This window comes from Oreochromis niloticus, linkage group LG3, assembly GCF_001858045.2.
Source record: "Oreochromis niloticus isolate F11D_XX linkage group LG3, O_niloticus_UMD_NMBU, whole genome shotgun sequence".
Lineage (NCBI taxonomy): Eukaryota > Metazoa > Chordata > Actinopteri > Cichliformes > Cichlidae > Oreochromis > Oreochromis niloticus.
Window position 1 is genome coordinate 78,711,376 of NC_031967.2, and position 13,331 is coordinate 78,724,706.

Consider the following 13,331-nt stretch of genomic DNA (forward strand, 5'->3'; position numbering starts at 1 on the left):
TTGTTCAGTAATCAGCGTGACCTGCGTATAAACGCATAAAAGAGAAAACGTTGGTGTTTCCGTCATGTAGTAACTGCTGGCTTTAACTGTACAAAGGTTGTTCGACACTATGAAACACATACAGACTTAATGATGTTCGGCTAATATTTTCATTGTGAATATTAATCATGAGGGTAAACGGACCTGTACACCACGGAGCAAGATCAGCATCTCCACGATATCTTCAGATCTCTGAGTTAACCCAGAGTTTCCCAGCTGACTATCTAACTGTCATCTACGAATATGTCACGAGTCATATCAATATGATTTTACAGAAAAGCATCCTTAATACTGCCAACTATTCCAGAGACGTGAAAATCTACAGCATAAAGAACACAAAAATATAGCAGTCTAACGCAACACTGTAACAGAGATGAACCGTCAGTTTGTCGCAGATCAAAGTGGAATGAAAGTGATTGGTTGAACAGGTGTTCGTGATCTGTGTTATCTGCATTTTCATCAGTGTAAGAGACTCAGCAGCAGATCAGAATAACAGTTATACATTTAATAAATTACCAAATGAATCCACGGTCGAACCTGTTCCGACAGTTTGAGTTTGTATTCCCTCAGCTGCAGACTCGCTGCTGTTTAAATGTTTGCAAGGAAGATTAGATATAAAGCAAACGTCAAACATAGACTTAGTCTGCGTTCACATTTGATATGAGGCCAGCACGGATAGTGGCTGTGTCCTGTTTTAAGATCATACATGTAAAATTGTTGTCTCACCTCCGTCGATCCAGCTGCTCAGAGTCCGTGGTTACCATGGTTACTGCATAAGCAGCTATAATGTAAACAGCTGGCACAGTGGAAACCTACCGGCAGCATGGGTGTTTATGTTTTTCATTGCAAAAGAACTGTCTGAATGGTTAACTCAAGTTAACTTGGATAAATTATAGTTAAGGAGTATCACAGATAACACCTATGACTGTTCACCACTAAACTGAAATAAGTAGGCTATTACTGAAATACACGTGCTATATCATAAACTATGATATAAATAGGGAGGTCCTACTAACATGTTTAGTTTTAAAGGACACCTTCCTGCCTTTAGTCTCATTCATGAGCAGTATTAGTTTTCTTCTAACATCCAGAAGTCTGCACGATGTGTTTCATAGTTTGTAACAAGCCTTTGACAGTTAAACATAACATGACCGAAAAAAGCAAAAAAAGCAAAAAAAAGGAAAAAAGAGAAAAAAAAATCACACAAATTATATGTTAACCTCATTTATTTTTAGTTAAGTAAACTCTAAAAATTCTAATAGGCAGCTGGTGCTTAGAATGCAGTTGGGGCAGGGATAGCTCAGTAGGTAGAGTGGTCGCCCCATGATCAGAAGGTTGGGGGTTCAAATCCACTGAATAGCTACCCTGAGGTACCCCTGAGCAAGGTACCGTCACTGCTCCCCGGGCGCCTGCTTAGTGGCTGCCCACTGCTTCACTGTCATTTCCCCATGGGGATCAATAGAGTCTACATTATTATTATTATTATTAAAAACAGATGATGTAATATTTCTGTCCAGTTTGCAGTCTTCATGATGAACATGCTGTTGCAAACAGCTCTTTATGTTACAGAAGCACAGACACACAAGACCAGGTGGAAAGAGACGATCGTTCGGTGAAAATGAGAAACTGCGAATGCAAAATGTGGAACACGGAGAGTGGAATATGTAAACAAACGGGTTAACGTAACCCCCCCTTCCAAAACAAACAAATACACACAAAATAAACAGTTAAGCTGGAACACCGGGGCTGTGTCAGCTGACTGTTAGCAGAGCAGTGAAATCTCTGAAAACATCTGAGTACTTTTGCAAACATGTTCTATGTTGACAACCTGACATGTGAAGATTACGCCGCAACATTCGCGGCTAAAACACTGTTAAAAGTGTAGTTGGTGACAGAAAAACGGGATAATATAACTACACCACCACCATTGCTGCCTATGATTTGAAATGCATTCTGGGATACCTGGCTGCCCCAAGTCTACACAAGCAATCGATTATCTAGGATCGACCTGTCTTGGCTTTGCACAGCAACCAAGTTAGAGAAGCTGCATGGCAGCGTTAACCCCGACCACTTAGTTTGATGGGTGAGGCTGACAGATAAAATTATTTCAAGGAGAGAGATGAAGGGGACAAAAGTGCCAAAATGAATTTAATAAATAAATCATTAAATAATTAATTAAAACTGTCAATAATTATTTAAATGTATTATTAATTAATTAAATATGTCAACAATTAATTAAATGTGTCAATAATTAACTAATTACATGTGTTGTAAATATTTATGTAATTAATTATTTCTGATTTTAATTAATTATTGCCACATTAAATTAATTATTTAATGGTGTATTTAATTAATTCATTATGGCAATCCTGGCGTTCCATACAGAATCACCTCAGATCCAGTTAACACATAAACAAAGTCCTAGGGCCTGTGTCAATATGTGTACTTGTGCGTACTTGCGTTCTTGTGTACTCGTGATAAGTTATCAGTCGGAGACCAAGTACTGTTTTAACTCAAAGTACGCATCAAGCCGAGAATGCGAAAAATTCCTGGATGTGTTGTCGCTTCGCCTGCTTTATTGTAGTGATGGGATTTCCGGCTCTTTTTAGAGAACCGTCTCTTTTGGCTTGGCTCACTTAAAAGAGCCGGCTCTTCAGGTTGTTTAGTTGCTTTAATTAATTTATTATTAACAACAATCTAAAGTTAACCACAAAAGGAATTACTAATGTAAAAAAAAAAAGTGGTTTTATTTATGTCCAAATTCCTGGGCTGCATCCTCCTGAGGATGCATTTGTAGACCGATTACGTCACAGCGATGCGATGAAGGCTGTCCAAATTCGTGGACTCCTCTGAATGTAGCCGACAAATGCGTCCTCCTTTTCCCCGAATTTGAAGGATGGGTCGGGTGTGTCCTTCGTGGCCCACCATATCCCAGAATTCATAGCGCGGCCCAGCTAAACTGCAGTTTCCGGCAATGGCGGCCGCTACTAAGTTTTAAAATTACTCTTATTAATCTTTCTGGGTCACAAAATAAACTTTTAACATATTTTCAGGCGAGAATGTGGGTGTGTAAACTTCAAATATCTGCTCGGTTTATCAAGGTATTGCATATTTGCAAAACTGCTTCGACGTTTTCGGAGACATCTGTTACCCACCAGGTCAATAGCTAGCCGAGAGCTCGAGGGTCACTGAAGCCGCTAGTGGTGGGCGGATCGATCCAAATAGCAATAGTATCGATCCCAAGTCGGCATTGGTATCGGATCGATACTAGCCTGGTGAGATCGATTCTTTACTTTGAGTTCCGCTTGTTTGCTATGCTGTGCTTTCAGCAAAAACGAAACAACCAGGTCGCTGGACTCACTGCTCCTGTGTCAGCGGAGAGCAGGCACACTTTGCTCCCTCTCCCCCCCTCTTATGTTTCGGTGTTGCACTGACACGTCACGTGACTTAGGCTGTCCACACGTACCCGGGTATTTTTGAAAACGCAGATTTTTCTATGCGTTTGCACCTTTCGTCCACACGTAAACGGTGTTTTCGGTCACTGAAAACGGAGATTTCTAAAAACTCCGGCCAGGGTGGATATTTTCTAAAACTCCGTTTTTGCATTTACGTGTGGACGAGAAAAACGGAGAAAACGCAGTGTCAAAGATGTGCGCCTTTTTTGACGTCACAGTGTGCGCCACGTTGTTGTTTCGGTGAAATGAATTTCTACAATACTGTTACTGTTAATTGTCCTCTCTGCAGTGTTTAAATGCTTACATATACACACACAGTCACTGTCCCTCCACACATACGACTCGGTTCTGCTTCTATGCACCATCTTTGTTTACTATTTCCCACCGAGGCTTCTAGACTTCTGATTGGCCAACATTTCTACACGGTTAGGAATATAGCACCACCTGCTGCTTTGGCATGTTCCTAGCAGCGTTTTCCTTCATTTCTGCCTTTACGTGTGGACGGGATTATTTTTTTAAAACGAAAACGGAAAATCTCCGTTTTCAAAAATACCCGTGTACGTGTGGACATAGCCTTAGACACTTTGGAGGTTGTTAAGTTGTTTACATATTAATTATATATATTTGTTGTTGAGAATTTTAATTGTGATTTTTTGTATTATAGTTTATCAACAGTATTTGTTTTAATTTGTTTACTGGTTTGCCTGCACTTAAGATTAAAAAAAAAGATCGCCACCACGGCAGACCCGATGATTTTCATGCTTCGCAGCATCATTTATTCTTACAATAATCACACGGTTGCTGTAACAGTACATTCAACGGCTTTGCGATGGGGAAGTGACCACTCTGGTGGTTGCTCGCGGCTCCAGCGGAAGCCCCAGAGCTGGCCTGATATCCACCCATATGGCAAGCAGCGGCGGCGAAGCAGGCGTGGAAGTGAGCTGGGGCTTACAGGCAGCTGGGCAGATGGCCGGCACGCAGGACCATGCAGCCTGCGTGCCAAAGTGGACAGCATGCCGCCTTCAGGCGTGGCAGGACCCCCACGCACCTCGACCTCCGTCTCCAGCTTGGCAGGTCCCGCTGGCGCACCAGCCTCCGGTGTTCCAGATCTACTGGCGTTTAGATCAACTGGCGTTGGTCAAACAGATGTGTGGCAGTCTTGCGTTTCAGGAGCTGCTACCGACAAAACAGCAAAAAAAACGCCAAATATGTCATCCGTGACACTTGTGAGGTTATCTCAAACACACTCCGTCAGTCTTGATGCCACTGAACAACAAAATGTTTAAAAATGTCGCGAGTTTACCTGGTGATAGCCTCATGCTCGACACGATCGCGAAAACAGCAAACAATTAACACCACGCCGGTGTTGTTCACAGGACAGCGAGAATAAATGATCGGGAGACTCTTGCCGTCGTTATCGTTCCCCTCGCACGTTTTATTTCTCCGGTTTCAGCGTTTTATGCTCAAAACTAAAGCGTGCAGTTTACTTTGTGTGCACTAACATGGACTCGAATCAACCAGCGCCACCTCTGGCCGAGTGCCACAGCCTACAGCCAGATCAACTTGTGACACACATCTGCACCACGTTTGAATTCGTTTCATGCACAATACATGTGTACTTTTCAATTGTGTGTTTGTGCGTCATGCAAATAAACCTTTGAAATGAATGAAATCATACCATATATTTATTATTGGCCTACATTTGTACAAAATGCCAAATTATATACACAAAGTCATAGAAATCACCACTCCAATTGGTCATCATGATTTTAATTTTCTCTTTTTCCATAACAATGAAATACGCCTTGGACAAATATGACACATCAATAGTTCATTAGTGTTGTCACATCACATCCTGTAAGCATCTTCTGTCTGTGTCTTTTCTCTGGAAATGAATATTTCCAGCCAATATAGGCAATCCATCAACATGGCTCGTCTCCATTTTTATGTTGCGGCTTTTGAGCCGGGTCGTAACATCCATTGTCAATCAATCTAGTGCCGTGTCTTCTGCACAGCAGCGGTCCCCAACACCCGGGCTTGTTTGGTACCGGGCCGCGAGAGTTGAGGCTCGGGTGTGAAGTGTATGGTTTTTAGGGTTTTTAATCGTTAAGTTGGTTTCCCTGGTTCTTTTCACGTGTTGTAGTCGTGTGTCTTATTTTGAAAGAACTATTTATGCGTTACCATAGCGACCAGAGAGCGTTAAGGGGCAGAGAGGAGGACGTTACTCTCAATGTTGTTGGTGCATTTCAGGAGTACGCTGCTAATAAAGTTACACAATTACACAGTGAATTCAAGTTTATTATTATATTTACAAAATACCACAGTTTTTGTCTTTGTCTGTATCATTTTATTTTGTTGTGCGACACCTTAAAGACCGGTCCGTGAAAATATTGTCTGACATTAAAGTGGACCGTGGTGCAAAAAAGAATGGGGACAGCTGCTGTACAGTTTAGCTTGTCGAATTTATATAAATCTTCGATCGCTAGCAGTGTGACTCTGTGCTGTACTGTATGTTTCTAAGTTTTCTCCTCAACAAACACAGCAATGTCGACGAAACGTGCACGGTTTCATTCCATAATACTGGACTTATGTTTCTATAAATGTTTGAACTAAGAGTGTTTAAACAAAAGAGAAAAGTGTGAAAATGTTCATGCATGTCTGAGAAACGTGTGTAAAGCATGTCGTGAGGGGTTTTACAGTCTTAAAACATCTATAAAACATGTAGATAGATACATATAATAATTGTAAAAAATAAAGTTGGCTACTTCAGTAGTAGTAACTCCTGCGATAAACGAGGGACCGCTGTATTATTAATAGCAGAGTCTGGGACATCTAATTGATTAACAACAACATTGATTATCATGCACTATTATTTTTGTTCAAGGAGAGCAAAAACTATAAAACTCTCTCTCAGCTTGTTTGTTGCCAAAAATGGCCACCTTTTGTGTATGTTCACAAAATGCTGTAAAATGTATATTTATTAAAACATTTATCTACTTTTACTGACTTTAAACCGACGCTTTAAATTAGCACCAGTCCTTTTCATCAAAACCAAAATTTTATGTACATTCTTTTTTTTACTCTTTAAATGCCAGTTAGGTTATATATAGTACCAGTAACGTTTCAGATAAAAAAGGTGACACATTTCTAATGGTTTCATAAATCTTTTTTTTTTTTTTTTTTTCTCATATAAGCATCGGGGACAAGGCTGTCTTGCAATTGTTGAGGTTCACTAGTGTGCGCCCTATTTCTTCCAGGATCACTCTTCATTTGTAGGTTTTAGTGGACTCTTGGGCTTGTATTCCAAGATCTGTGAGATTGTAGAAATGCTCTTCTCCCCATCTTTCCAGAAAAATAAGTGATCTGGAAGCTGTTACGCTTACTTACAGCAGTTGCACTTTCTGCACCTGCATAAAGTCCAGGACACATTTACTAACAGTATGTGTTGGTGTATGAGCTGCAGCTTTGAATATTTTATTAATACATATTTTGTTAATATTTTGGCCATGGTGTCTTGTTATGAAAAATAGAAGAGTAAAAGTTTTAGCATGCGGTCAAAGCTAAGTTTGACTGGGAAACACAAAGCTCAATAGTCTGTATCAACAAAAATTCACTGCCTGTGTAATATTTGATGCGTCATAATTTATTCCAGTCTATCTTGCAAATACATATTTGCAATGTCATGCACAAACACACACAACTATTAGATCCTTAAGATCAAACCTGCATCATTCTTTTGATCCACTGCAGTGTAGTAGTCAAAAAAAAAAAAAAAAGAAGTGAAGTGGCCACAAATGGCCAGGATAGAGCCCAGAGGATTAATGCGTAAAATGTCTAAAAATATTATTGATTACAGGATAATACATTAATGTTAATAGCAACTGTAAGCTTTTTACTTTGAAGTTACAAGTATAAACAATGCTCTTACATTTACACTAAAAATTTTTACTGTAAGTATGGACATAAAACAAGTGAACAACATTTAATAACAAGCTTAATTGGAATTCTGTACACTGAAAAAACCCCCACAACAACACATAAAAAACACAAACAAACAGCCATTGCCTTCATCTGTCTGTTAAGTGTCAAACATCGCATTGACCTGTAGTCTCTGCTCGTCAGCACATTTAAAAAGAGCTCCATGTCCTCTGCAAACTGAAAAACAAAGAAGAAGAAGTCCCTCTACACAAAAACACTGCAGATGACAGGCCAGGCAAACATCTATTGACCTGTTTGAATGCCTCCTCATCGTGTGAAGCTTGAAGGTTTTTTGTAAGAAGAGTAAGACCACAGTGAGGGCATTTCATTTTCATGGATTTCCACAAGCCGCAGTTTCATTTAGCACAGACGGTAGAGCACATTTCTACCGAAGATTCAGAAAATGGTTTAGATGCTGGAGACAAGACATCGAGAGGGAGATGGGGCTCCACGGAGAGTTCAGTGCAGTGGGGAGCAGTCCTAAATGCTGACATGACAATAATTGACTTGCCATATCCCCACGCTGTATGGCTGTCATGTTGCAGACAGGGCAATGAAAGTGCACCGGCATATCATTTTGTCTGTAAGAGAGAAAAAAAAATAAAAACAACAACAACAACAACATGTAATTTAAATGCAGTTTTATAGAATGCAATCAGTTTATCTAACAATCAGATTGTACATATTAACAAAAATATCCAAGCCATCCTCAATAATGAAAGCAAAATGGTATGGATCACAAGAGCTGTCAAGAAATGTGGTGAACAGGAAAAAATATTTAATGAAAACACACTTTTTTCTCTCGCTGATGAATGTACTGAACTGTACAAAGTGAAAAAACAACTTTTAAGTCAACAAAGAGACTGCAGAAGTGCTGAAAAGAAGTGCATATTTATAACTTTAATTATGAGGTATATTTAATACCAACATACCTTTGAAAGGCAAAGCATTTTTAATCCTCAATCTTTGCCCTGACAGTAGGGCTGAAAGTGGGGCACAGAGGGCAGTGAAAGAGTCTTCTGCAACATATTGTGCATTCCTGCGATTCTGGCTTGGTGGCAGAATTCCAATTTGATATGTGCATCTAAAACAGAGAGAAAAAAAGATAAACACCATATACACATTTAACTTCAGGTTTTAGCAGAAATAACACGTTACAGTTAGCATGTAAGAGATTTGGGGAGACAATTCTTTACAAAAACATAATTTGCAAGACACTTTTATTTTATTTTTTTATAAATGTATAAATCTCTTTGTGACAAACTTTACAATGTTTTAGCAGGTGAAATGAGAGACATGAATAAAGCGCAATATGCAGTAAATGGAACAATGTGCATTTATGTCAGATAGTGAAAAGCAGTGAAGTGAATTTGTTCATAACAAACAAAAATCTAAAACATCCGAAACTGACCACTAAATGCTAACCAGAGGTGTCAAACGTACACACATTCCTCACTTAAGTTTAGATACATCAGGGGTATGACAGTTTGTTGTAACGCTAACAAAGTGCCAACGTAATCAGTGTAAGCAAAGTAGATGATTCCTAGAATGATATAGTTATTAACGGCAAATTTATACATGGAAGACTCTGTACCAACCTTTACGATCGATTTGCAAGGTTAATGATCCATGCAGGAACGTATTTCCGCCTACTGTGGAGGTCACATGTTTCCGGTTAGTGTGGAGGTCATGTGTTTCCAGTTACTGTGGAGGTCCCAATATGGCGCTCCCCAGTGGCTGCAGCCAGACCTCAAGGTGAGTCCATCTCACCTGCAGTGGCATCGCAGACCACGACCCGCCACAATAATAAAACATTTTTTATTTAATTATAAATAAATTATTTCTCCTAATTATGTCCTGGGTTTTAACTAATTAATAATACCAAAGGAAACATCATAAAAAACACTTAAGGTCATGAAAATTAATTGCGATTTAGCAATTCAATGAGGCATCCACCTTATTTATTGAAAAGTATCATATTATTAGTATCGGCGTTACTGGCCCGAATTTACTTGGTATCGGAAGGTATACCAAAATATGCAGTATCGCACACCACTAGAAGCCTCCAAGAATGGCACATCATTTTCAGATCACTGCGGACTTTCGTTACTCAGGTTAAATGTAAGATATAAGTAACTTAGAAAACCTAAAAATGTTATTGTCTTTTTTCAGTGTTTTATTTGTTCGTGAGTAAATCGGTTTGGCTGAAATTAAAGCTATTAGATTAGATTAGATAAAATAAAACTTTATTAATCCTCCAGGTGGGTTCCTCCTTGGTTTTAAAGGGAACCCTGGCTATTAAGACATGTTTGCGCTAAAATATGTACTGTGCTTTCAATAAAACATATGTGGTTTTAAAATACGACAAATGTTTTCGTTTTAAGCACATATACATTATATAAAACCGATTTACCAGTAGGCCACCATTTTATTTACTTCTCAATGCACTCTGGGTAGTGACGTCACACGGCTGCACCGCATCCATTTCCAGTTAGCAGTGCACTGGAAATGGCTTCTGTTCAACCTTTCCAGTTTGAACCAGAGCAAACCGAGAGAAATAATGAAAATAGTCAACCAGTACTTATTTTATGTAGGTGTTATTTAGGTTTATTTATGGTGTTTATGATCATTTTAAAGCTCAGTTTTTAAACTCTTACAATGTAACTACAGTCCAGCCCATGCAGCAGTATGTTAATGACTAACCTTGTATTGTGGATGGATTGTCTCGGTGGTTCTCCTGACTGAAGTTTGGTCCGTTTACAGCATCTTGCCATGAGAGTGCATTTGCTCCTAACCATTGGGAACCCACACGTTAACCTTTATCGAGTGGAAAAAAAGTCCTCCCTTAGTTAGCGTTCGTCCTCCAGCTTTACTGTTTATGTTATGCTAATATAGCTTTGTCGCACTAGCGATCATGTAGCACATCATTATATACCAGCTAGCCCAACTTCAGTAACCCTACAAACGTTGCTGCTGTTTACTTTCCTGTCGTCATTTATGTTGGAAGTGATAGCAGAGCTGTACGTTTTCATGTGTTTGATAAATCTCTCGGTCAGAACATGGTATATTACAGGGGCGATTCTAGGATCAGAGCTTTGGGGGTGCTGAGCACCCAGAGAGCTGCCCAGCCAGGCAATATAAACTTTGCTCGTCACGATGAGACTTCTTCCCTGTCTCTGTCAGTCCCTGCATCCTTAAATGTCTTCAGTTGCCCCGAGTTCCCTCTGACTGTCTCCTTGGTGCATTTAAACCCCTGTTCCTCCCTGTCCTCGTCGTCTGTTGTCTTTGTTTCCGTTATCAGTCATCATAATTTTACCATCTCTGTGCAAGTCTGCAAATTTCTTTATTAAATCATAAGATTCTTAAATTCATCAAATCTCTCTGTGCCTGGGTCCTCGTCACAAAACATGACATCACCGTTTTGTACATTTTAACATAATTTAATCCCCACATTTGTGAAAGAAAAACACATTTTTTCCTGAAAAGTTTGTAACAAAACCATCAAATCTGATAAAGGTTATTTAAATGCTGCAAAAGAAGAATCGATTGGAATAAATTTTTTTTTTTTACATATCCCAACATTAATTACTGGAGGAGAATAATGAATGGTGCTTATAGTGAGTAAAAACGGTGCATTTTTTGGACACAGATTCACTTTTAATGTTTATGTATAATATAATACAGATACATAAAAATACACTCCAAAAATAGAAGAGTCCTTGAAATGTACAAATGTACAAAATATTTATAATAAAATTAAAAAAATGGAGGCAACTTTGCCTAAGGTAAATGGTAAATGGCCTGTATTTATACAGCGCTTTACTAGTCCCTAAGGACCCCAAAGCGCTTTACATATCCAGACATCCACCCATTCACACACACATTCACACAAGGTACAATATATACAATGTATAGAAAAGTCTTTACTACAGATACTAATTTTACTAATGCTTTTATAGTGGTAGTTGGGAGAGCTTGACACTTTCTCAGGTGGTACACACTGTAAAAGGTTTGAGAAACACTCAAAAGGCAAGTGTATTTGTGCTTTTGGAAAACATTTAAAGCTGCTGTACACAGTGTTTGAAACAAGCTATCTTAAAACATTTTTAGAATCTAAACAGAGCATTCTGCTTCTCTTTACAACTCCTCACTCCACCAGGGCTCTGTTTGGCACGTTTTGCAGATGCAAATGTGGACGTTTGCACGTGCAAATGTGGTGCAAAATTTGCACATGCAAATGTGGTGCAAAATTTGCTCGTGCAAATGTGGTGCACGTACTGCAGCAGTCATACAGACAACTATATGGTCCAAAAGTTGACCTACCTATTATTGGCTGAGGTTTTAGTAGAGTTCTGGCAGAACCACATTACAATATATCATTAATTTTAATCTACCCAATCAATGATAATGTTATGTTGGAATTTTGTTAAAGAGGCTCAAAAATGTTTCAACCCAGTTTGTTTTGCAGATTCTATATAGCAGCTTTAATATAGGGAGAACACAACTTCCAGTGGCTGCAGCCAGACCTCAAGGTGAGTCCATCTCACCTGCAGTGGCATCGCAGACCACGACCCGCCACAATAATAAAACATTTTTTATTTAATTATAAATAAATTATTTCTCCTAATTATGTCCTGGGTTTTAACTAATTAATAATACCAAAGGAAACATCATAAAAAACACTTAAGGTCATGAAAATTAATTGCGATTTCTGGCAGAACCACATTACAATATATCATTAATTTTAATCTACCCAATCAATGATAATGTTATGTTGGAATTTTGTTAAAGAGGCTCAAAAATGTTTCAACCCAGTTTGTTTTGCAGATTCTATATAGCAGCTTTAATATAGGGAGAACACAACTTCCAGTGGCTGCAGCCAGACCTCAAGGTGAGTCCATCTCACCTGCAGTGGCATCGCAGACCACGACCCGCCACAATAATAAAACATTTTTTATTTAATTATAAATAAATTATTTATCTCCAAATTGTATGAGTAACATTAGTTTTTTTTTCTTTGTCAGTTTAACAGTTTCTGTTTTGCCTCTCATTCTTTGTCTGTTTTCTTACCTGGTTCTTCCTGACCTTGTACTTTCTCCTCACGTTCCCCTCTTTCCTCTCTCCCTCTTTGGACTGACAATCATACACAAATAGATTGTATTCAATTAGATGAAAAATTACATTAATGTGAAAAAAATTCTATTAAGATCACTAATGAAAAGTCCTCTCTCAGTTTACTTTCAACCAAAAGGCAAACAACCAAACCACATGAACATCTAATAAAAGATAAATATTGAAACACTGATCCAACATTATTCTTGATTGACGGATCATTTGATTTTACACTTTTACCTGAATGTGGCTCCTTTTTTTGAAAAAACTTCCTCATATCCATTATGAACCTGGCTGTCTCTCTGTACACAAACACACACACACACACACACACACACACACACACTCACAAAACAGGAGTTATAAGGTTAATGGGCATCCAGTCAGTTAGCTAGTTAGTACCTTGGGGACATGCACATATGACAAAATAAGCAGCTTCTCTCATTCCATTTCAAACAGGATGTTTGACCCCAATGTTTTTCAGCTAAAAAGAAACATGGTCTGACTCCTACTTAACTATTTAAAGAGTAACTGAAGGTTAAATGTAGCTAACATGTCCTGTTTTAATAAGCCAGGCACTCACACCCTCGCTCCGCTGCGTCTCAGCCACCATTGCTCTGGCAGAAAGGGTGCTAGAACCTTAGTAGTGTGTCACGCAAACTGCAAATATTCTCAAAAAAAGTAAGACATCTTTGGGGGTGCTTCACCACCCCCAAAAGTGGGCTAAAATCACCCCTGGTATACAAA